Genomic DNA, 26,638 nt, shown 5'->3' with positions numbered 1-26,638 from the left:
GAGCTGACCATGCTTCAGGTTATCAGCTCCTCATGACAAAATTCGGGCTTAAACTAAAGAAGAGTGGGGGAAACCACTAGGCCAGGCAGGCACAACTTAAATCAAATCCCCTATGAATATACAGTGGAGGCAAAGAATAGAGTCAGGAGGTCAGATCTAGTGAACAGAGTGGAGAGAGGGGCATGATATCGTACTGGAGGGAGTATTCGAAACCATCCCAGTGGGGAAAAAATGCAAGGAGGCAGAGTGGTTGTCGGAGGAGGTTTTACAAATAGCTGAGGAAAGAAGAGAAGCAATAAGCAGGGGAGAAAGGGAAAGGTACCCCCAACTAAATGCAGAGTTCCAGAGAACAGCAACAACAGACAAGAAAGCCTTCTTTAACGAACAATCAAAGAAATGGAGAAAAACAACAGAAAGGGTAAGACTAGAGATCTCTTCAAGAAATTCGGAAATATCAAAGGAACATTTATTTCATCCAAAGATGGACACAATAAAGGACAGAAACAGTAAAGACCTAATAGAAGCAAAAGAGATCGAGAAGAGATGGAAAGAATACACATAAGAACTATACAAAAAGATCTTAATGACCTGGATAACCACGATGGTGTAGTCTCCCACTCAGAGTCAAGACATTCTGGAGTGTAAAATCAAGTGAGCCTTATGACACACCGTTGCCAATAAAGCCAGTGGAGGTGATGGAATTCCAGCAAAGCTATTTAAAATCCTACCAGCAGATGAATGGATAAGAAAGCTGTGGTACATATACACAATGGAGTATTACTCAGCCATTAAAAAGAATACATTTGAATCAGTTCTAATGAGGTGGATGAAACTGGAACCTATTATACAGAATGAAGTAAGCCAGAAAGAAAAATACCAATACAGTACACTAATGCATATATATGTAATTTAGAAAGATGGTAACAATAACCCTGTATGCGAGACAGCAAAAGAGACACAGATGTATAGAACAGTCTTTGGGACTCTGTGGGAGAGGGAGACGGTGGGATGATTTGGGAGAATGGCACTGAAACATGTATAATATCATATAAGAAATGAATCGCCAGCCTAGGTTCAATGCAGGATACTGGATGCTTGGGGCTGGTGCACTGGGATGACCCAGAGGGATGGTACGGGGAGGGAGGAGGGAGGAGGGGTTCAGGATGGGGAACACATGTGTACCTGTGGCGGATTCATGCTGATGTATGGCAAAACCAATACAATATTGTAAAGTAATTAACCTCCAATTAAAATAAATAAATTTATATTAAAAATTATAATAAAATAAAATCCTAAAACTTGATGCTATCAAAGTGCTGCACTCAATATATCAGCAAATTTGGAAAATCTAGCAGTAGCCACAGGACTGGAAAATGTCACTCCTCATCCCAAGTTCCAAGAAGGGTAGCACTGAAGAATGTTCAAATCACTGGACAGTTGCACTCATACCCCATGCTAGTAAAGTTATGCTCAAATCCTCCAAGACAGGCTTCAGCACTACGTGAACCAAGAATTTCCAGATGTTCAAGCTGGGTTTAGAAAAGGCAGAGGAACGAAAGATCAAACTGCCAACATTCACTGGATCACAGAGAAAGCAAGGGAAATCCATTAAAGCATTTACCTCTGTTTACTGACTACACTTAAGCCTTCGACTGTGTGGATCATAATAAACTGTAGCAAACTCTTAAAGAGATGAGAATATCAGACCATATTACCTGTCTCCTGAGAAACCTGTATGCGCGTCATGAAGTTAGCAGAATGTGTATGGAACAACTGACTGGTTCAGGATGAGAAGGAGTAAGACAAGGCTGTTTATTATCACCCTGTTTAACTTATACACAGAGCACATCATGCGAAACACCAGGCTGGACAAGTTACAAGCTGGAATCAAAATTGCCGAGGAAATATCAATAACTTTAGATATGCAGATGATACCGGTCTAATGGCAGAAAGTAAAGAAGAACTAAAGAGCTTCTTGATGAGGGTGAAGGGGGAGAGTTAAAAGGCTGGCTTAAAACAGTATTAAAAAAGCAAAGACCATGGCATCCAGTCCCATCACTTAACAGCAAATAGAAGGGGAAAAGGGGAAGCAGGGGCAGATGTCCTCCTCTTAGGCTCTAAAATCACTGCAGATGGTGACTGCCGCCATGAAATTAGAGCGAGACTGCTTCCTAGCAGGAAAGCTATGACAAACCTAGACAGTGTGTTAAAAAACAAAGACCTTACTTCGCCACAAAAGGTCCGTATACTCAAGGCTATGGTCTTTCCAGTAGTCATGTACGGACATGAGAGCTGGACAATAAATAAGGCAGAGCACTGAAGAATTGATGCTTTTGAACTGTGGTGTTGGAGAAGACTCCTGAGAGTCCCTTGGACTGCAAGGAGATCAAACCAAGTCAATTCTAAAGGACATCAACCCTGAATATCCTTTGGAAGGACTGATGATGAATCTGAAGCTCCAATACTATGACTACCTGAAGAGGTGACTCATTGGGAAAGACCCTGATACTGGGAAAGATTGAAGACAGAAGGAGAAGAGGGCAACAGAGGATGAGATGGTTGGATAGCATCACCAGTTCAGTGGACATGAGCTTGGGAAAACTCTAGGAGATGGTGAGGGACAGGGGAAGCCTGGGGTGCTGCAATACATGGGGTCAACAAAGAGTCGGATACGACTTGGGTGACTAAACAACAACTAGGGACTGATGATGTTAAATATCTTTTCGTGTGCCTGCACCATTTGTTTATCTTCTTTGGAGGAATGTCTGTAGAGATCTTTTGCACATTTTTTAATTGAGTTGTCTTTTTAGTGTTGAGCTGTGAGAGTTCTTTATATATACTGAGCACTACACTTGTACCAGGTATATGATTTGTAAATACTGTCTCTCATGCTTTGGGCTATCTTTTTACAGTCTTGACAGTATACTTTGAAGCACAAAAGCTTTTAATTTTGATGAAGTCCAATTTATCTATTTTTTTTCTTTTGTTGCTTGTGCTCTGGTGTAATATCTAAAAAATTACTGCCTAATCCAAGATCATAAAGATTTATGAGTTCTGCAGAGTCTTATACATTGAGCTTTCACATTAAGTTTTTGTTACATATGCTGTGATACAAAGATTCACCTTCAATCTTCTGCACAGAGCTATCCTGTTATCCCTGTACCATTTGTTGGAAAGACTATTCTCACTCTGTCCCCACTGAACCGGTTTGGCACCCTACTGAAAATCAAGTCTATAAGCTTAAGGGCTGATTTCTGAACTCCCAATTCTATTCCACTGATCTGGATGTCTAACTCTGTTCTGGTACCACACTTCCTTAATTAGTATAGCTCTGTGTGTGTGTGTGTGTGTGTGTGTGTGTGTGTGTGTGTGTGTGTGTGTGTGTGTGTGTGTGTGTGTGTGTGTGTGTGTGTGTGTGTGTGTGTGGTGTGCACGTGCGCGCGCTCAGTCCGTCAGTGTTCAACTCTTTGTGACCCCATGGACTGTAGCCCTCCAGGCACCATGGAATTTTCCAGGGAAGAATACTGGAGTAAGTTGTCATTCCCTACTCCAGTGGATCTTCCCAAGCCAGGGATCAAACCAGTGACTCTTGCATCTCTTGCAGTCTTTACCGGGGAAGCCCTAGTGTAGTTTTGTAGTAGGTTTTAAAAATAAGAAGTGTGAGGCTTCAAACTTTGCTCTTTTGCCAAAGGGTCTTGGCTATTCTGGATAATATGCATATCTATATGACATATAGGATCAAACTGCCAATTTCTGCCAAAAAGTAAAAAGACATCTAGAAGCTGGACACAGATTGCTTTGAATGTGTAGAGTGATTGAGGGAGAGCTACAATCACAACAATACTAAGTCTTCCAGTCTGTGAACACAGGCTATCTTTCCATTTATTTACTTAGGTCTTTTTTTTTTTTTCATTTCTTTCAACAATGTTTTACAGTTTCAGAGTATAAATTCTGTACCTCTTTAATGAAGTTTACAGGCATCCCTCAGTTTATCTTGCTTTGCTTTATTGTGTCTTTTACAAATTAAAGGTCTGTGGCAACCCTGCATTAAGCAAACTGATCAACACCATTTTTCCACCAGCATTTGCTCACTTTCTGGTCATTTTCACAGTATTTCAAGCTTTTTCATTATTGATATGTTTGTTACGGTGATGGGTGATCAGTAACCTTTGATGTTACTAATACAATTGTTTCAGGGCACCACAAACCACTTCCACATAAGACAGTGAACTTAACTGATAAATGGTGTGTGTGCTATGACAACTCCAGTGACCCACTCTTCCCCTGACTCTCCCTCCTCCTCAGGCCTCCCTATACCCTGAGACACGACAATATTGAAATGAGGCCAATTAATAACCTGACAACAGCCTCTTCATGTTCAACGCTCCAAACTTCACTGTTGCCTTATTTAAGAAACTGCCACAGCCACCCTAACATTCAGTAACGACCACCCGAATCAGTCAGCAGCCATCAACAATGAGACAAAACCTTCCACTAACAAAAAGATTGTAACTCAATGAAGACGCAGATGATGGTTAGCATTTTTTTATCAATAATAAATTTTAAAATAAAGATATATACTTTTTTCATACATAATGCCGAGGTACACTTAACAAACTATAGTACAGTATAATCGTAACTTATGTACCCATTTGGAAAATGGAATACTCCTGAGGACCATTTTACTGCAAGGGTTGCTTTGTTGCTGTGGTCTGGCACCAAACCTGTGCTGTCTCTAAAGTCTGCCTCTATTACTAAGTAAGTTTTTCGATGCTAAAGTAAACAGGATTATTTGAAATTTTTTGATTTAGTATAAAATTTAACTTGGAGCTGTAGAAAATTCACAGGTAAGTACACAAGAAACAACAACAAAAGCTTAAGAGTAACAAAAATAAAACTGAAGCTGGACTTCAAGGAGATACAATGTGTCAGGATTCATGCCAGCCTCCAAGATCCTGGAGCACAGAAACAGTCTCTGTCTTGCTCTCCATGTACACTGAGCACATAGCTGGCACTCAAGAAACACCTGAATGAAGTTCTTAACACTAATGGAAAGCATCTACTCTATTTTCTATTCTAGACAATAAATATGCCCTTAAACACTAGCTTATTCAAGCCATAGATTAGTTCCAATGGTATGGATTACAGCTGTTACTATCATGAGAAACATATTCACAGACAAGAGAACAAGTTTGGGGAAAACTCCCCTCCTCCCAGCCACTGAGCAAACTCCCCTTTAGTTTTTTCAGCTGAGAAGTTGAAGAAAACATCACTAAACAGCGACGAGAATAGGGTAAAAAGTAGAGGCAGCACTGAGCGCTGGTCCTCTGGACAGTGATGTGAAGGATGCATAATGATGCCCAAAGGCAAAGTAAGTCAGGGTGCCGGAGGTGTGAAAGAGAGCGCAGAGAGGGAGAAAGGGGAGGCGAGAAGCGGGAGAAGCCTGAGGCTAAAAATGGCATCTAACCAAAACAAAAAAACTAGTTTCCATGGGTACAGAAAATAACCTCGAAGAGCCAAAGCAATCTAGAAAACGAAAAATGGAGCTGGAGGAATCAGGCTCCCTAACTTCAGACTGTATTACAAAGCTACAGTAATCAAGACAGGATGGCACCGGCAGAAAAACAGAACTGCAGATCAATGGAACAGGACAGAAACCCCCGAGAGAAACCCACGCACCTATGGGCACCTTATCTTTGACAAAGGAGGCAAGATTATCTTTGACAATGGAGAAAAGGCAGTCTCTTCTCAAAAAATGGTGCTGGGGAAACTGGACAGCTGTGAGTAAAAGAATGAAATCAGAACACTTGCTACCACCATACAAAAAAATAAATTCAAAATGGATTAAAGACTTAACTGTAAGGCCAGACACTATCAAACTCTTAAGAGAAAAACACAGGCAAAATACTCTTGGACATAAATCGCAGCAAGATCCTTTTTCACTCCCCTCCTAGAGTAATGAAAATATCCCTACTATAACAGTGGATAATTGATTTAAATAATATTTCACTAAGGAAAGCATACTGTGTGCTGTGCTGGCAATGCTAAGTATATGTGTGTCATCTCATTAACTTCTTGGGACGATTCTTAGGCAAGTACTATTATTATCATTGTTGCAGGCAAGAGAAAACAGAGACCCGGAGGTGTTAGGGTAACTGACCCAAGGCTGCATATTTTACAAAGGCCATAGCTAGTTTTTAAACCTATGTCACGTGAGTATAAAATGTAGACACTACGCAAGGTGTGTAAACAGACACTGTACATACCACACATACTTACTCAAGAGTGTAGCAAGTATCTGATACCCTGATACAGTTATTAACTTGAAGATCCTCATACTATTAATAGTTACGAATTTGATTCCAAACAGAAATCAAAGTTCAGAAGGAGACAACTGTCCTTAATCATTTTAGGCCAGCAAGGCATATGAACCACATAACAAAAAGCTCGCAAATATTTTACCATGAAAGGCACACATATTATGAAGCCTGAGATTGTGCTGTTTCCTGCAGCCATTGCGGGAATGCTGGGTTTGAGTCCTGGATATGTCTCAGGCCAGATATGTAACTCTGGGAATGTCCTTTATCTTAGTAAACTACCCTGTCTCATCTACAAGGCCACTGTCCAGCCTATCATTCTACCAATTCATGCTTCTTCTAAGCTTTTAATCATTAGGTAATCAACTTTAACTGCATGCATATTTACATGTTTATCAAACCCACTGGGCAATTACAGTTCTCAGCCCAGGGTAAGTGGGAAGAAGTTTATTTGGGCACATTTAAAAGTACCCTTGATCAGAAAACCATTTCTTAAGAAAAGAAAATAAGATGGGCTCAGGGGTTGGGTGGGTGGGTGGGGAGATTTGCTCTGATAAAGTGCATCATAAGCCCTTCCTCCCCTGGCTGGTCCATATTCTAAATCATTTCCTTGCTTTCACATAGTAAATTTTCTGCTAGATGTCTAGATATGCTGGAGATCAGGTTACAGTGTGAAGGACGAAAGATAAAAACAATCTGCATACTTCCATCTGGCTCTTCAGAACAAAGTCTAGAGACTTGAAATGTGAGGAGAGAAGCATGCTTCTCTAGCTGCACAGCAGATACGGCAAAATGTCACGGAAACAAATCTTTCAAGAGAATCAGAGATGCTGGAATGTGTAATTAACCAAAATTTACTGAGAGCATTTTAAAAAAAAATAAGACCTGGTACAAAACACAATGTTGCCCCTATTACAACTGGATGAAAGTTGAGAACAGACAAACGTATTAGAAAACCCATCCTTACATCCTTATTGTCGTCAAATTACTCTTAAAAAAAAAAAAAACTACCAAACTTCTCTATATTTATTAACACAGTCTTGCCTAGTTTTTAGGACTCAAAAGTCAACATTCAAGGCTTGACTCGTGTCAAACTATTCCTAAGCCACATGGCACAGGGCCACGCAAGACGGATTTTCAATATGAAACAAACCAGAAGGTCCAATACAAACACGGGCTTTCCAATATATAAAATTTAAGAAAAGCCAGGGTCTGTGCAGAAAACATTAAACTGGTTTATATATCAAAATCATGAGGTTTTAGCAGAAATGTAGCTTTAAAATAATTTACAAAATGGCTCAACGATGAACATTTTCCTCCACGAAAAAACAACACCCTTAATGTTTTTCATATGGCACATAAATTTTACAATACCTGCAGGAATATTTTCATAGGTTACACCAACACCATAGGTCTTTTTAGCTCTTAAGCATATTACGATTCTTGCCTTTTTATAGCATTTTTGTTGTTGTTTGCACCCAATGTAATAAGCTTTTGAGAACAAGACACAAACCACAATAAAAAGGGGGGGGGGAAAAAAGGACTGCCCTTTGTAGCTGCAACTTTCATGAGGGGGTGGGGATGGGGGAAGAGAGGGCTTCAAACCCAGTTTTTATAGCTGCTATCTTGATGCAATTAGTGTAAAATAATTGTCTGCACAGGCCAAAGAAGAGGCTAAGTTGAGGCACTTGAATGCCTTCCCGAAAATGATTTCCCTGCCTCTCCCTTCAGCCTGCTGCAACAGATGTTGGCTGTTAAGCCGCGCAGACGACACAGTTCATGACTCTTCTAAGACGGCTGTGTGCCACATCTGCAGTTGATGAAATGGAGAGCAGAAGTGTGGCAGACACACAGAGGAGAGTGTGAGCGAGGCAGGCAGGCGCAGGCTGGGCCCGAGGAACTGTCTTGAAGACTGGCCTAAAAATAGACACGCGCTCACACTCCTCCACCCTCCGCATCCAACCTCATAAAACCGGCCCGCCTGTCCTATTATGGAGTCAGCCTATGGCAGACACTTCCTGCGTCCAAGTCGGGCGGTGGATACCGCGAGAGCGGCGAGGCGGGAGTGGAGGGAGGCAGGCTGCGCAGCATCCTCAAACTGCAGCTTCGCTCTCCGAGCCTCGGTAGGACTGGGATGTGGTCCAAGTTCAGCTGGGCCCCCAGAGAAAGGCAATGCTTGTGTTTAGCCCGCACAATACTGACATAACATTAACAGATTTACATATGCAAAACTGTGAAGCAACAGGCATTCCCCCTCAATTGACCCACAGCTTGTAGTGTCTGCCGAGTTATTCCCCGCTTCGGCTCTGTAACCAAGTGGGCGGCATGCGAATACCATCTGGGTACCACTTATTGAAAACTGGCAGTCGTTCTGTAATAGGCAAGCTGGCAATAAGAGGGAAGGGAATAAATTGCATCATTTAGTTAACATCCACTTGCTCTGCGGCTGTTAAAAACCCATGACTGAATAATAATTTGGTTATTTCTTTTGCCAGAAACTGCCGTCAGCCAAATCGTACTACGCATGCTTGCAGAAGTCGACTTGCAAAATTTCCACTTGAAAAGGGATTGAGGAAGATCAGGGCGAAATGGGCACCTAGCTCTGGTTGGGAACAGCAGTGACTCCGGGTGCATGGTATCTCTATGTCTTTCAAGTGTCCTCGTCACCCTAACCATGGTCAACACCAAGCCCTGGTCAGCCACCAGCCACGCTGAGCCACAGAACCAGGCTGCGATGTGCAACAGTGCCCCTAAGAGGCGCAGACTCGAGGGCGTGTGTGACAACTGACAGCTACATGGCGCAGATGTGGCTGGGCAAGTCTTGTCTGGACAGACATCCCCTAGCCTCTGCCTCGAAACAAAGTGGGAGGGCAGGCTCACAGGAAACCTGAGTGCTACCTGCCCAGGTCCCCTAACTCTATGCCTGGAGCAGGCAGGCGGCAGGCTTCTTTCTGGTTTACTCAACTCCTTCCAATCTGACTAACAAAGAAAATGCCAGAACCCCCTTAGACAGCAACATAAAGGTAGATGCCATCTTCAGGAAAAGTCCATGTGTCTGAAATGGTTCTCTTTAGAATGTATTTGTAAAGATGTGAAATCTTATTTACTACATACTGTGTGTGCATGTGTGTGCATATATATTCACACATACATATACACACACACACATACACATATTACTTTTTAAAAGTCTGTTAGACAAATCAGGACTGAAATATGCCAAAAAGACTAATGCTATGGCATTTTCTTAAACTTTACTTTAAACTTCGTATCTTTTAATTATTGGTATCTTTCCTAATGGCTACGGCATTGGTCACTTACACATAGTTAAGCCTTAATTTTCCTCAGAGACTTCAAAAAGGAAAAGACACAGAAAACTAAAAGAAATAAAAAATACATCTATAGCTTTTAAAAATTTCTATAGCACTGGTCACTTACACATATTTCAGCCTTGATTTTCCTCAAAGACACAGAAAATGAAAGGAAGGAAAATGGGAAAATTGGGTCCAAAAAGAGAATAAAGCAGGAAAGAAAAGATAAGGAAGTGAAGTAGTACAAGTGAACAGTTTGTCCAATCAAATAAAAAAAGAAAAAGGAAAGCCTTTGCCCTGACGTTAATGGCAAAAACACATGTTTACAGAATCCAAACCCGAAGCTCTCCTTACTCCTGCATTTGAAAGGAAAATGCTAAACAATCTTTCAAAGCCCCAAACAAATTAAAGACCACTTGATTTTATAAGTGGGGTGGTCCTTGTGAAAATAACACAGTCCGCTGTTTGTACATTAAAACAGGCAGAATGTGATCACCAAGGCAGGGGAGAGAAAAAGAAGCAGGACTAAATTGTTACGTATTTTATAAACCACAACATTTGTAAGTCACCACATGTTTAAGTGAAACTTGAGTCATAGTTATTTTCAAGGGAATGACGATAGACAAGAAAGGTAATAGTTTTTCCCTCCCAGATTCAGCTTACTGTTGTAACCTTACTTGCTCTAAACACCTTACAAAGCAAAGACGAAGTCACTTGTATATCTAAAGATATCAAAGATGTTAGGATTACAAAGCCATAGGCTGAATTTGCTCCTTGAAAGGATGAGAAAGAAAATGATTATCTCCAAGTCACTGAGCTTATAATCAGTTTGCTAAAAAGAAGCAAAATAGTCATTTTATTCACACACATGCACAGGTGCACACAGGAATACAGACATCTCCTTGCCCCAATCCAAATCAGCAAGCAGTCATGGAGATATCACTGACCGGAAAGCTTTGGTTTTCACCAAAGCTCTGCCGCTTTCTAGCTGTGTGACCTTGGGCAGGTCCCCATCTCTCTGGACCTAATTTTCTTAGAAAGTACTGATGTGTAACAAGGACAGGGTTAGAATTCCCTAAATCTAGGCCAAATAATGGTTTTCCTAACAGCTCTTCATTGCATATTCATCATTACAAAATGTGAATCCTTCCTATGAAAATAAATGAATCCAAGTTCTACAGGATTTCAAAATTACTCTCATTTTACTTTGCAAATTACACTTAGGGTAAATATTGCTGGGGTTTTTGTTTGTTTTTAAAAATACACATGTTGAAGGACTGAACTGCCTTAAACAAATATTTATCTTCCAAAACATTATATATTCCTCAGCGTTTGTTTAAAATACAAAATGTTTCCAGTAACAGCAAGATTTCTATTTAATATGCAATTTCTTAATAAATTAAATATAATACAAAGTTAACTTACCCAGCACATCATTCTGGAAATAGGTAGGAATCAAGAGTTAAAAATCTAAGGAACTTACAATACAACCGTGGTTTGGTCCAAGGTAAGATTTTTATAAAATAGTGCATGCCCAGGAAACTTATTTTTAAGCTACTGACAAGTCCACTGTCAATGCAGCATATTTAAATGTAACCATTCTCTTTGTTGATTTCCACCACCGTACTTCTCCTAAGCTCTTCTACCAATGAACCCACGGCACAGTTTTCCCTAAAAAGCTTCAAAAGGTACATATGTCCTGGCCAAAGTCCAAAAGCCCAGGCACCATCAGCACTTTCCAGTTAACCCTAATCAACTCTATTGTCTTTGAGAAGTGGAGACAATGAAACTGTCCTCTGGGCGGTGACCTGCTGTGTGTGAGCATTTCCCCAGGAGCAGTTATGGACTGGTGCTAATCCACAAGGGACCTTGCATAACAACTTCCCCCCCTCAGACACCCAAGTGCAGCCGCTCACAAGGCTCACAAGCCAGCTGGCGAGAGTTAGCCGTCAGTGGCCAGGAAAGAGAGTGAAGGTAACTGGTCCATGAGACACAGGAATTCCCACTTCGGCCTCATTAGCAAGAGGACTCGGCCGCCAAGACTAAAGTTAATGTTAGCCGAATACACCTGGCTAATCTTGTAAAGAATGAAGATTTGCTCACTAACTCAGCTTAGAAAGGTGTGACCTACAGAACTGAAGAGCTGTTTTCAGGTCCTCAACGGCACTAATTTTACAATCCAGTTACAAATTCCACGTGGTCCTTCACGTCTCTTTAAAGAGACTTTCGAGGTTGGACAGTGAGCCTTCTGTCACATCTCACACACACCCCACTTCCATGATATAAGCCCTCAACACTGAGTCTCTCCAGAAAACACACACACACACACAAAACCCCACTTCATGATATAAACCCTCAATGTTGAGTCTCCAGAAAATACACACACACACCACTTTCATGATATAAGTCCTCAACATTGAGTCCATCCAGAAAAAGGAAAGGTATCCTTCCAGCCTAGGTGTAAGTTACCTGACATCCACCTGCTATTGCTTAGAAACCTCAAGGCAGTGAAGTGCACCCCCAAAGCCTCATGGAATGAAGGCCAAGGCCACTCCCTGCTCTCACAGGGCAGACAGGCTCCTCTGCTTACGGCCAAGAGGCTCCTGGACAGCACCAGGAAGAGCCCAGCGTCTGCGGCCCGCTCTTCAAGAGACTGACTGACGGGGACTCAGGTACCAGAGGGGCCAGCAGGGTGCTTCCCTCTTATGCTTCAGCTGATTCAAAAGCTTCAGGACCCATCTTCATTAGGAACTCAAGGAAAGAAGGAGGAAAGGGAAGAAGAAAAGAAGGAAGACATGGAAAGATGCAGAGAGAGACAGAGAAAGAGAGAGCATGGCTCTGTCTCGGGGAGAGAGAGAAGGAGAGGAGGGGGAAGGAAGGAAATCTCTCGCCGCGAAGACAAAACAATTCGCAAAATGTAGAAATAAATACTCATGGCTGAATTCCAACCCAACTGGTTCAGTGTGAGGAAATAAACCATTATCAAAGGCAAAAAGGTTCAAGGGGAATTGAATATATCTCAGCTTCACATAAACTAAAAATCACAAGTTGCTACAACCATTGGGATTATGCAATGCTGCTCTCTCCAGCAGTCTAGGTTTTTAACCCCACCCCCCTGCATTCTGACACTGTTAAGATTTCAGAATGGAACCAGAGCAGCCATCAATGGCCAGCTCAAAGCACACAAGGCTCAGGGCTGGAGAGCAGGCTTGTGGAAACCCAAAGAAAATGCTCTTTATTTGAGGAAAGAAGAGCCTGGCAGGTAGACAAACATTTCAGGCTTTATTCAGGTGTATGGCTGAGGTGGGGTGAGGGTGAGGCCCCGGGGCCTGTGTTCCTGTGCACCCAGATCAACATCCTTTTCTTTAAATGGCTCTGAAAGCCACAAAGGAAGTCCAGTTACCCAGCAAGGGCCACTCAGAGACACCATTAAGGGGCAACAGATATATTTTCTTCCTTTTGTCATGTTAAAAGGCAAGCTGCTGCTCTTACAGCATGAGGCAGATGAATATGGATTAAATATTAAAACAGTAAGTTATTGTGGAGAATTATTATTTCTGACACAATTACCCAACACCCTCTGCAACCGAACACCTGGCTGGCTGCTTATCAGTAGCACATGAAGTATTCCAGCGCTTCCAGCAAGGTCCAGAGAGAGACAACGGTCAGCTGCTGGACATTTCAATCCTTGGCTGGTCATCATCACCTCCCATATTTACAAGCTCTTTGGCAACACACATTTGAGACCCTGTTGCAGACATCTTTGTTAGCTGGAAGAAAAGATCTAAGGTTTCCTCCTCAAATCAGAAAAGGCCTCTTCAACCTAATCGACTTATCCAGTCCCCAGTGAGGGGCTAGCACAAATAGCCAATTTCGTAAGAGGCCAAAGGGTGGTTTGGAAAAGTGAACAGGGACAGAAGATGAGGCAACCCCTAAGTTCCTTTTCTGCTGGGGCCTCTCAGTGCAGCTCCAGCCTTTGTTTGGAAGAGATCTGAATTCCAGCGCGGAGGGCACACCCGTGGGTAAACACACACTGGAAAATGTGAATGACGCGCAGATTATTTTAGACGACTGATCACCACAAGTGTGCACGTTTAAAAAGAAAATTAGCCCTATTAAGTTAAAGGCTCATGTGAGTGCAGGTTAAGTAAGCAATGAGGGCAAGATCTCACCTCTAGTTTAATACATGCACATACACACACACACTTCCTACACACCGGAAGTTTTCTTTTTAAGACATAAAATTATTTTCCTCCCCAAGAGCATCACAAAAGTTAACAGGCTATAGTAAATCAACAAAGGTACTGCTCCTCTCCTCCAGTTCTCTTTTTCATTTATTCCTGCCTCTATATTCCCTGCTGCCCTCAAACTAGACTTGGCCTCTACTGGTCCATGAGAAATGAGACAAAAGACAATCAAAACAAAAAGTAAAGCGAGTACTAATAATAATCACTCGTATTTAACCAGCACTTGCTATGTAAAAAAATTAATACTAGTGTTTAATTTGTATTACAGTGACTCATTCATCAGTACAAGAACACAATGAGATGAACCGTCCCATTTCACAGACTTAGAAACTAAAGCAAAATGTTTAAGTAACTTATCCAAGGTCACACATCTAGTAAGTATCAGGGCTGGAATTCAAACCCAAGCAAGTTATGTACTGCACTATACTGCCTCAAAAATGTATTAACCAGAGAAGTTAATTTTTGACTTTTGAGCTGCTAAGGGTCCACAAGTTGGTTATGTATTGGATTTCCAAGGTTAATGTTAACTTAGTTAGCTTTATGCACTGACTTTATATATGATACAATGCAACTCATAATAACATACTAAGCCTCCACCACTTACAGTTAATAAGGGAAAAAATGACAAATTAAGTATCCTTCTCTCCCAGCTATTGTTTCTTCCATGGCAACCCCTCAGCACTAGCCTTTCATCTCATCTTTGACTTCTGTACTAACTGAATATGGATTTTTTAGATACGAAAATACCTATGTTTTAATAATCTATATCCAGAATATTTTTTTTCACAGATGAGATACAATAATGGGAATGAAATTGCTTCTCATGTTTGACTCTTTTAGTCTGCAGATGAACTGAACCTTACTAACAGCTCTTTAAGATGAAAGAAATGGTAAATTATATTAAAGAACAACACTTCAGTTCCAAATTTGCACCCTGCATCCCCATGCTCTCTGGTAAACTTCTGAATATTTTGTGCTTCCTTGTATTTAGAACACACCTTTCAAAAGTTAGAAGTTAATTGTATATAAAAAGATTTTCGGGAGTGGAGGGAGCAAGGATGGACTGGGAGTTTGGGATTAGCAAATGCAAATTATTATAGAGAATGGATAAACAAGGTCCGACTTTATAGCACAGGGAACTCTATTCAATATCCTATGATAAAACATAATGGACAAGAATATGAAAAAGAACATATACACATATATCTATCACTGAATCATTTTGCTGAACAGCAGGAATTAACACAACATTGTAAATCAACTATACTTCAATGAATTTTTGAAAATAAACGTCTGCATGCCCACAGGACATGTGTGACTGCTAAAAGTATAAATGTTTTTCAAAGACAACTTTTATTTAAAAAACTACATTACCAATGTAATATACTTCCTCATGTAAGTTCGTTTTATAAAACCGTTTCAAATAACGGAGCATAAATAAATCAAAAGCAAGAGTGTCCCTCCTTCCCCCTCTCTCTGCCAACTCTTAACATAGTTTATTCTCATAAATATTCACATCCTTAGCGCCACAAAGTGGGGAGAGGGATTGCACAACCTTAGCTCTCTCTAATCCTCATTACTTACCCCCAATCCCCTATGCCTCCCAACGTAAAATTATTATGTATCACACAAGCTGGCAAAGAGCAAAAAGCCTTGAACAAGACCATCTGGGTTTGAAGCCTTCCACTCCACTTACTAGCTGCTGGACCTTGACCTAAGGTTACATAACCTCTCTGGGTCTCAGTTTCCACAACTGTGAAGTGAGGATATCAGCAGCACTCACCTCACTAAGTCGTGGTAGACAGGTAAGTAAATTACCTGAACTAATACTGACAAAACAACTCAATAATGGCAGGCACAGAAGTTCTATCTGGTGTTTTTAACGTGTATGTTTAAAATATATTAATATTTGGTGAATAAAAAGTAAAAACAAAAACAAAAAAAAACCTCCACAGAAGCATGTGCCTAAAAGAGTTCAGGCAACCTAATTTATGAAAATAAGACAACTATTAGGAAGAGAGGAAAACAGATTGATTATGCTTCTATAAATCCACAAGTATCCCACAGATGGGTAGATAGGGTCCATTTTTATTAGGTTCCATATTGGATTTTAGGTTCGACTTACAAAGATTAGCCCCAGGTCAGCTTATACATTTGAAGGCTAGGTAAAGAAGTGCATTTTTCTAGCTTTCTGTACCCACTGTATAGCTATCACTCCTTAGCATACAGCTGAGATAAAAGCAGCAGGCCTGCTATGCAACTACAGACTCTGCATACCCCTGATACAGAATGTACTCTCCTTGCAGCTCCTCAAGAGACAAGATGAGCTGCCATTGCTGCTGTGTTTCCTCTCAGACTTTAGATCCTTGGATTCTTCTCAAGAGACAAATTATAGAACTGAAGACACCAAAGCTCATGCTCACTTCAAAAATATTACCAACAAACATGGAGAAAGCTGTTTTCTCTAATATTTATGCACTTCGGAATGAGATTCCGAGAAGAATAATGCCTGAAATGGATAGTTTCAGTGTTGAGTTTGGCATACGTGTTCTAGCTTAAACTCTCAAAGGAGTAAATATAAATTTTTCCAAAGGAAACAACTGCTACAGCATAAAACTATCAGGCTCTATCCATAACAACATTCTATAAAACATCAAGTCATTTATAAAAGTGTGCTATAAAACAAAATGACATAAATTATAGTATATTTTTATTTGTTGATTCTGAATACAACAACGTATAACTATCTTTCCCCCAAAATACTACTGAGATTACTCAAATTCAAGGGTAGGACATAAAGAATTATTTTCCTCTTTGGTGAGTGATGTTTTCCTGGTCAAAAGAACACTTCAGAAGCTGAATAGAAACCAAAGTAATAACCATGGCAGTGACCTGAACAAAAAGATTACAGCCACAATTCATATGCATAATATTCCCAGGATCCTCAAGTTCTGGTTTAGATTCAACATATATATTCCTTAAATAAGAAACAAATATTCTATCTTTAGTTAGTTGTTTCGTTAAAAAATCAATTATAACTGTTTTGGGGTTTTTGTTTTGTTTTGTTTTTGCGGGGGGGAGGGAATACGCAAAAATAGAGAAGGAATCATGGCTACGTACGTGTAGCTGATTATAAACTGTGATGCAATGAAACTGCCTCTGACATAAAACCTTTAAATCTTTTGATCTCTACCATCAATGACATGGCTTCCAGTACAATTCAGATGGCAAGAATTCAAAGGATAGAATATACTATTAATGCACATCCCCTAAAGGGGGATATTATTATTTTTCATATTATTTAATCCTTTCAAAAGCATCACTTCTAAACCATTCCATCTCAGAAGGGTTTAAATACTCAGCATTTAGTACCTTTATTTTATTCTAACTCAGAAGCAGTATTCTACAGTACCTGTATTCATCCTTTACTGAATACCTGGCTCTCTGTGAAGAAGCCATGACGATAGAGAAATAAGACAAAGTCCTGCCCTGGAGAGAGTTAAGTCTACCCCAAAAGAGAATCATATAAAAAAAATCAACTATTACCACCACTATTATTGATCACTGTTCTGTGCAGTGAAACTAGTGTAAAAAAAAAATCAGGAAAAACAAATTTCAAAAAAGAAAGTAACACTGTTATCTATGAACTGTTCAATGTTCTGTTTTTTGAAATATAACAATAAAAACATAAACTGTAACGAGAGTCCAATATAAATACAGAACTATTTATATACCAACAATAATCAGTAATATTATATGAAAAACTATGTTCTACCTTTCCAGGTACAGAAATGTAGCTGCAAAATTTTCATAAGAAACAAAAAGGAATACGTGGATAAAAAGATGATTAAATTTAAAAAACTATTTTCCTACATGGACAAAAAAGATGTTAATTCTTTTGAGACAACTTAGTTATTCTGAATTTCAATCAAAAACATAAGAAAATTATTGCTAAAAATTTCAAAAGGTAGTTTACAAAAAACAAAAAAGCAAAAATAAAACTTTAAAGTGTAATTAGGATTATGAAACATTTAATACTAAGCATAAAGCCATATAATTGAGAAAGCATGGGGAGCAGTTCTCTCAGGGTTACTTGAGATGCTGCCTCCCAAACTTGAGGATGGGGGGAACTAAACATTTCCACCAAATAACTCTCAACCCGCGTCTTAACCCATGGACAGAGAGGCTGCTGGGCGACAGTCATGGGGTTGCAAAAGAGCTGCACATGACTTAGCAACTAAAAACGACAACAACTCAACCTTTAGGGTGTGCATATTAAAAAACAAAACAGCATGGGATCAAGACAGAAGCAGAAAAAAATCAATAAAAATATAATAATATTGATAAGAGTTATAATAATAGCCACTATATGCCAAGTGTTTTTTATTTAGAATTAACAACTAATTTTTCATTCAAATCGATTCATTTATAATTAACAACACAAGCAGAATAATTTTCTTAATAGATATTCCTATACCTTCATCAGTTTCTTGTTTTTAACTCTCTTTAACCACATCACCAATAAATTAGGAAAAGTGCTGGTCCTAATGCGAGTATGCTCAGTCATGCTCAACTCTTTGTGATGACATAGGCTGTAGCCTGCCAGGCTCCTCTGTCCATAGAATTTCCCAGGCAAGAATACTAGAGTGGGTTGCCATTTCCTATTCCAAGGGACTTTCCCGACCCAGGGATCGAACCCATCTCTTTTGTGTCTCCTGCACTAGCTGGTGAATTCTTTACCAAGGAGCCACCTAGGAAGCTGGTTCTAACATTTTTTACTTATGTCATAATATTGCCTGCAATTTTCTTCAAAGCTGTACTTTATGATCAATAAATATGAATTTCTGATCTTTCGAATGTCAGTATCTCTGGTCCAGAATATTGACTGAGAAAACAGCCTCTCTACAGGCACTAACATACCTGTTGTTGTTGTTGTTGTTGTTTGGTCATTGTGTCCGACTCTTTCTTGACCCCTTGGACTATAGTCCACCAGGCTCCTCTGTCCTTAGCTACAGCAAATTCCATTAAATGGAGGATATTCTCAATATTAGGATTTTGTATTGCAATGCGTAAATATTTTAGCCCACATATCTTACAAGCACATTTTATTAGTTCCATTCTGAGTACTTTCCTTTGACAAATATTTTTACAGAACAAAACTCATTAAATAAATAAATTTGGTTTCTGACTCCTGGAATGTGTGAGCAACAACAGATACTGTAAAATTACAAGCCTTACAAATTTCATTTACTTTCTGTTTAGAATTCACATTACCTAATTTAAAGTAGAAGCACCATTTCCCACTGGTGAAATATTAGAAAGTTACAGAATTTTAAAATTAAAACTTGTTTACTTTTTGAGCTCTCATTATTTAATTTTTTCAGTTATTCCCTTGCATTTGTAGGGTAAGAATTATAATGTTTCATTTGTAATATTTTTCACCAACAACTGTAATTTGCTAAAATTTCCTTAAAAGTTTGTGTGTGTGTGTGTGTGTGTGTGTGTACCATCCACCTTTTGAGTTATTCACATATCCAAGTGATTTTAAACAAAACACAACCAAAACTTAAGAGTATTCATTTACAGAAGTTTAATACCATCTTGGAACACTTATACTGATTTACAAAATAGCTTCTCAAAATTTAAAAAATTCTTAAATCTTACTGATAGCTAAAGTATTTGTATCCAGTATTAGCCTCTAGTAGAAAATGTTTTAATTTGATTATCTGTATATGTGTGTATATATATATAAATATTTCTGAATGTTGCTATTTATAGCTTCTATTCAAATGACATGTATTTCAAATTGAACATGATTATGAAATATAGGTTCAGCACAATCACCTTCAAGCATGTATCTGTTCCACTGGTTTATCTAGTAAAAATAGTTTTACAACCATATGTTCTTCACAAAAATTGATAAATCATCCCCACCAAAAAAAAAGTCATTTTACCTTCAATGTTAAACTCCTTAACAGAATATATAATATCATCCATAATAATGTTAGAGGTTTTTACCTTCAGCAGAATGAAATTTCAAGAGCCTGACTTTGATTCCATAAATTGGACGAAAAAATATAATCACTGTGAAAACTACCTTGATTTTCTATCTGAAGCGTACAATGACACGGACATGAGACTGCTCTTATTTACTGTTTAAGTATTTGTGCACATACTACAACACTGACAAATGTCAATTCACTTTTTGTACATGCTAAAAAAAACTGTGGACTCCAATATGAGTGAAATTAATGTAGAAAGAGAGTCATTTGATCTAAATGAAAAGTCATGCTTCACACTGTTAAGTATAAATGCATATTCTGCAACTATCTGAGGCCACAGTCTACTCAAGTACTACCTTTGAAAAATGTGCAGTATTTTTCAAACAAGAAACTAGATCTCCTGATACTTCTAAGTTCAATGATTTTACTGTGACACTCAGTGGATGACAAACATCAATAGCATTTTATGGAAGTAAATGCTCATGGTCAACTTTGTTGAAAACAGAAAATCAGAAATGATTTCATTAAATAAGTTCTAGTTTTTGTAACTCTCCTTGTTGCTAATAATGCTTATTACCAAAAAAAGTTTTAATTTGACAACCATTAAAATAAATAACTGTAGATTTATGCCCTTTAATAAATGAAAAACCCATAAAAATTACTGTTGCAAACAGGAACAGACTACTTCCATATAGTCTGCAATGTGACTCCTCAGACTCTGTTTCCCATATATTTCATGTAAACTAACCTGAAATTTTCTATGTTTCCCCTGACCCCAACCAGATGGAGTTATAGGTCCCCAGCCACTTATCCCAGAGCACACATTCCTTGAAACAGAGATGTTAATATGATGGTGCATCCAGAAAGGGTTAGGAGAAAAGAAGAGGGATTATCGCTGTTCGTCTTTCAGAGGTCACTACACAGGCATCTCACACATTACAAGGTAAGACCATGCACAGGGAGAAAAAGCCTATGAAGTAAAGGTCTACTTATAATTATGCTTTATTAAAAAATGGAAAATTTGAGACAAATGTTAAAAGCGAGACAGAATTCTTGAACGATGGATATAAAATTAGGAGTATCCCTAACAAACTGACATTTAATGGTTACCCCATTTATCCAATTATCCTATTTATCCCTTAGAGCATCTCCATTAGATACTTCCATGATTCTCTCCATTTTCAGATAAGAAAATCATGCTTAGAGGTGTATAGTAACTTGTCCAAGGCCATGAACCTTATTACTGGTGGAACCTAGTAACCAGACTCTAAACACTTAACTACTATATAATACTGTTCATCTGCAAACAGAATAGGAAGCACAGAAACAAAATTTTTAGATGAAAATTTAGCATAAACTAAAGCATTTTAAGTCAATTTTAAGTCAATTATTTTATTCAATAAATAATTCTGGAATTGTATGTTCATTTTTTAATAAATCAAAACCCTGTCTCATATCATATACTGAAATTAAACTAAGACAAATAGGGTTAAGTATTTTTTTTAAAAAATGAAGAGAAAAAGAAAAGAGAGAAGAAAGAAATGGAAGAAACCATAAAGTAACAATAAGGAAAAAGTAACAATAAACAAAAAGGAAACCATAAAGTAACAATTAGGTGAAAAAAAACCTAAGTTTTAGAGAAAGCTGGACAACATAAATGAAATGATGAAGAATAAAATGGGATTAATTACCCTGAAAATACTTTACATAGAATATTTAAAAGGAAAAGAAAAATATGTAAAGATATTAAAATCCATAATGTAAAAAGGTATCTTATAAATTAATAAAATTAATACAAACATCATATTGTTAACTCGGTATATAATACCAATAGGTAAATCACAAAAGTGCTACAGACAGTCAAAACTGAAAGGATACAGAAAGTACCATTTTATTAGTTTTGAAAGAACAGCATATTACCAAAATTCTATACCTTCTTTCACCTAGAAAACCAACTGTCAATATAAAAAGGGTAGGCGGCTAGTTTATTCAGCTTTGTCCCTGGTGCTGGTAAGTAGAAACTGTCATAACTTTTTATGTCAAAAAAATTGGTGACATAGCCAAGAGGATGTCAATGTTCACCATCCTTTAATCCAGTAAACCCACTTACAGAATTTATCCAAAGGAAATAATTAGATGCAAATAAATTTATGTACTAGAATGTTAACTGCAATATTATTTATAGTACCAAACTCTGGAAACAATGTAAACATCCAACAAAAAGATAAAGGTTAAGTAAATTGTGGTACACTATAAATAGAATGGAATTACAGCAATCGTTAGAAGTCATACTTCTGGAGAATATTTAATGATACCAAAAAAACCATTCATGATATGTTAAAAGAAAATAAGCAAGAAATGAAACTGTTCAATCTCACCTGCATGTATTTGTTCACACAAATGGAAAAAAGATTAGGTTTAAAAGTACTGAAAATGTTAATACGAACTTTTGTTTTTCAGAAACATGTATGACTAGATGTCAATCTAGAATGATATTTTTATATGCCATTTTATACAATTCTATTTCTATATAACTGGTTTATATCCTATGTATTTTTTGAGATTTTCTATTGAGGTATCACTGGCTTATAACATTATATATAAGTTTCACATGTACAAAATTATATTTCTACTTTGTATACCCTAATGTAAGCTCACCATCAAAAATTTAGTTTCCATCCATCATCACACAGTTGACCCTCTTTACTCATTTCATCTTCCCACGTGCCCCTCCCTTCCTATCCTCTGGTAGTGAAAGTGAAAATGACTCAGTGGTATCCAATTGTTTGTGACCCCATGGACTATATACAGTCCATGGGATTCTCCAGGCCAGAATACTGGAGTGGGTAGCCTTTCCCTTCTCCAGGGGGATCTTCCCAACCCAGGGATCAAACCCAGGTCTCCCACATTGCAGGCAGATTCTTCACCAGCTGAGCCACCAGGGAAGCCCCAAGAACACTGGAGTGGGTAGCCTATTCCCTTCTCCAGTGGATCTTCCTGACCCAAAAACTGAACCAGGGTCTCCTGCATGGCAGGCGGATTCTTTACCAACTGAGATATCAGGGAAGCCCCTCTGATAACCACTACTCTATTCTCTGTATTTACGTATTTGTTTTTTGTTTCATTTGACTCACTATTTTGTTTTTATTATTTGTTTCTTACATTTTTTATATGTGGGAAATCATACAGTATTTGTCTTTCTCCACCTGACTTATTTCATGCGGCATAATATGCTCAAGGTCCACCCCTGTTGTCCCAAGTGCAAGCTTTCATCTTTTTAAGGCTAAGTAGTATTTCATATGTGTGTGCGCACACACACACATACATACATGCCATATCTTTTTTACCCATTCAGCCACTGAGGGGTACTTACATGGTCTGTATATCTTGGCTATTTAACCTCTTTTCTTATGGGTGGGGGATATACCAGGAAGTTTCATAAAATCACAATCCTCAAAATTGGGTATATCACAAGGGTATCTTTCTGAATAAGTAACTGGGAAATGACTAGCTTACTATATAGATGAGAGAGTATAACAGAGTATATGGAATTAGTAAAATGTATGTCTAAAAAAATAATAAAAAGCTGGCATGCCTCCATATTATCTTCCAGATCTCAAATGGTAAACTTATAACTTTCCCTTTAAAAAATCTGATTATTAAGGAAAAAGTCCATTATGTCCCCAAATTATTGTGTACAGCACAAAATATCAACCCCACACTCATGGTTCTTAAAGCTATGAAAAAAAAGCTGTGAACCAAAAGCCGAGGGATAAAAGAAAGAAGAAATCCTCCTGCTGATTAGTTTATTCTGCTGGGAAACAAACAATAGGGAGAAAGCTGTGAGGCTGTCCACTCATATCCAGCTGCCTATCCCACCCTCACGGAAGAAAGAGAAGAGATGACAAGGCTGTGTGCCAATCCTGCATCTCACTTTCTGCTCTTCAAGTTATGTGTTCACACAAGTAAAGGTACAGAGAGCCAAGATGCCTTTAAATTTGTATATGAAGTTAGGAAAGAATGGCTTTGCCTATGCTACTCCTTTAGTTTGAAACGCTGGCTTTCCACACCCACAGGATCTCCTTAGGAACCTATATTCTCTCAGGCAAGCAGGCTTGACGTTGCAAACTGGATTTCCACTCTCCATTCCCATCTTCCTCCTGAAGGGGGTCTTCATCTGATGCAGACATGCACCCTTCTTCCACAAGACCCATGAGCCTCCTGGAGAGCTGGCCCCATCTCTACCCCCGGAGGTGGGTGTGGATGATGACCATGACTGGTTTAGAAGCCCAGGTTAAAGCAGTCAAGGAATGACATCTGTCTGCTTACGGGAATGGGCAGTTCCAGCAAAGGGAGCAGTAAGGAACTTTGCTGGGAGGTGGCTAAGAAGGCAGTTTCTCACTCACAAAAGATGGCTCCTGGACCAGACAGACTCTCTTCCTCTGGGTATTATGGCAGTCAGGACTTGCTACAGCCACTTTGTCTCCAAGATAATAAGAGGTAATCACTGAGAATTAAATCACTGGATTCAGCTAGGCCTAAAGGCTAGCCTACCTCTGGATTTCCAGTGAAATGAGTTAATGTTTCCCCTTACTACTTGAGCCAGAACTAAGGATTTGTCATGTGTGAATGAATACTTCCTAACTGGTAGAATGGACAACTGGTTTTGTTTTTTTTTTTTTACCAAGCAAACATCATTTCTTATTCTCCTACAAACAGAACCTTGGTTTTCCCTTTGGAAATTACACCTTACCCACTTTCAGGTCCCACAGTCTACGTGTGACTGACCCGCTCCCCACTTTAAGGTCCAGGTAAGGCAATGAAGCAAATATGGCCAGTCAGAACACTGGTCTAACTGACTGGAAAGCTGTTACATTAACATACTGGGCCAATTAGGAGCCTATGTAAGGATCTTGCTAGAATTATAGGGAAACAAAAACTCCTTTTTTGTTGGAGATGCATACATGGTAGACTATAAGCCTAGGTCTACTAAGTAGACATCTTTCCCAAAAGAGAAATGAGATGGCTAACAATGAAGAAACCAATGGGAGAGCAAGGGCAAGAAAGACGACACTGTTTCAGCACCTGGGTCCATTCTTACCTGAAGCTTACCACCACCAGACTTTTCATTTCTGTAAGCCACTAAATAATCCTCTGTTTCTTAAAGTCTAAGATAGGGTGCTCTATATCCCTCCATGATACTTTATCACCGAATAGTCACCATCACCATGCCCTGTGACTATGAGTCTGATTCTCCCATATACAGTGAGCTTCTGCAATAAGGACCAGGTTTTTCATCCTTTATCTTTCATGCCTAGAAAAGAACCTGCCCCATAATGTACTACCAGGTATGGTAGCTGAAGCAAGTCACTAAATCCATCCAGCCTTAGTCCTATATTCAAAAACAAGATGGTTGATCACAAAGATTTTTTTTTTTTAATGTTGGAGAGAATGTGAAGAAATTGAAAGCCCCATACACTGTCAATGGGAATGCAAAGTGGCACAGCTGTTTTTAAAAACACTTTGGCAGTTCTCCAAAAAGTTAAGCAAATAAAGGTAACATAGAATGCAGAAATTCTACACCTAAGTATACCCCCAAGCAAATTACAAATATATGTCAACACAAAAGCTTATATATGAGTGCTCATAGTACCCTTAAATCACAAAAGCCAAAAGTGAAACTAGTGCTCATCAACAGATGAATGGTATACCTACATGGTAGAATATTACTCTGCCATGAAAAAGACCAACTTACCGAATACACTACAACATAGATAAATCTTGAGAAATCTGCTAAGTGAAAGAAGTCAGATAAAAAAGACCACATATTGTATAATTTCATCTATATGAAATATCCAGAACAGCTAAATCTATACAGATAAAAAATAGATTAGTTCTTGCCCATGCTGAAAGGGGTGAGGAGGAAATGGGGGGAAGGTGTGTGAATGCTAAAGGGTATGGGATTTCTTTTGCAGGAGGTGAAAAATTGATTGTGGTAATGGTTACATAATTGTGTGACTATACTAAAAACCACAAGCCAGTACACTGTAAACTGGTGAATTTCTGAATTATATCTCAATAAACCTGTTACCAAAAAAGTCAGCTTAACCAGATGGTAGCCAAAGGTCCTTGCCATTATAACTTGCTATAGAATTTTAGGTGAGATAGGAAAAATCTAGCTACGTGACTCTGAGCAAGCTCTCAATCTCTCTGTAACTCAAGTTTCCCATTTATTACATGGGATTAAAGTACCCTCCTGGTAGGGAGGGATTATCAGAATAGACTGAGTACATATAAAAGCATTACAAATGTACCTGCACATACTAAGCATTCTGCATGCTCTGGCAATTGCTGCCTAGCCCCTGACACGTGGTCCCAGACACACACAATGCAAATCAAATTCTATTCCATCTAAGTCATCATTATCAAGCACCAGTATGAGCCTCGTAAAGTATTTTCATTCACTACACTGCTAACTTAGGCAATCACAAGGAGTATTCCCACATCAGTTTCACTTTTTCTTTCTCCTGGAGGGTGGAGAAAGAATGAATGAAAATGCAAGTAAATTATAGCAAGGAGTAAGTAAGCATTTTTTTCATCCTCCACTGGCAAAGCCAACGCCTGATACCCAACTGCTGCAAACTATTTCCATGTGTCTCCATCTGAGGTGAAAAGGAAAAAGGGCCAAATGTTCAGGACTGATGATAGGAGTTTGGGTTTAAAACCAAGACTCTTCAACCAAGTCTGTTTTGGGTGGCTGC

The 26,638-nt window shown here is 38.8% G+C and overlaps 1 protein-coding gene across 23 annotated transcripts in view; it reads right to left on the bottom strand.

Moving 5' to 3' along the window:
* Nucleotides 1–26,638, bottom strand: part of FOXP1 (forkhead box P1) — a 624,022-nt gene that overhangs the window by 575,806 nt on the left and 21,578 nt on the right. Inside the window, exon 1 of one of the 23 annotated variants that reach the window (XM_060402195.1) lies at nucleotides 11,054–11,275. The exons of the other annotated variants lie outside the window; for them this stretch is intronic. The gene's annotated coding sequence lies outside the window, so the exon portion shown is untranslated. Of the gene's footprint in view, nucleotides 1–11,053; nucleotides 11,276–26,638 lie in introns of those variants that run through there. 23 annotated transcript variants of the gene reach the window in all.

Source organism: Ovis aries, chromosome 19 (genome assembly GCF_016772045.2).
Source record: "Ovis aries strain OAR_USU_Benz2616 breed Rambouillet chromosome 19, ARS-UI_Ramb_v3.0, whole genome shotgun sequence".
Lineage (NCBI taxonomy): Eukaryota > Metazoa > Chordata > Mammalia > Artiodactyla > Bovidae > Ovis > Ovis aries.
Note: the sequence above shows the minus strand (reverse complement) of the source record. Positions and strands in the feature narration are given on the sequence as shown.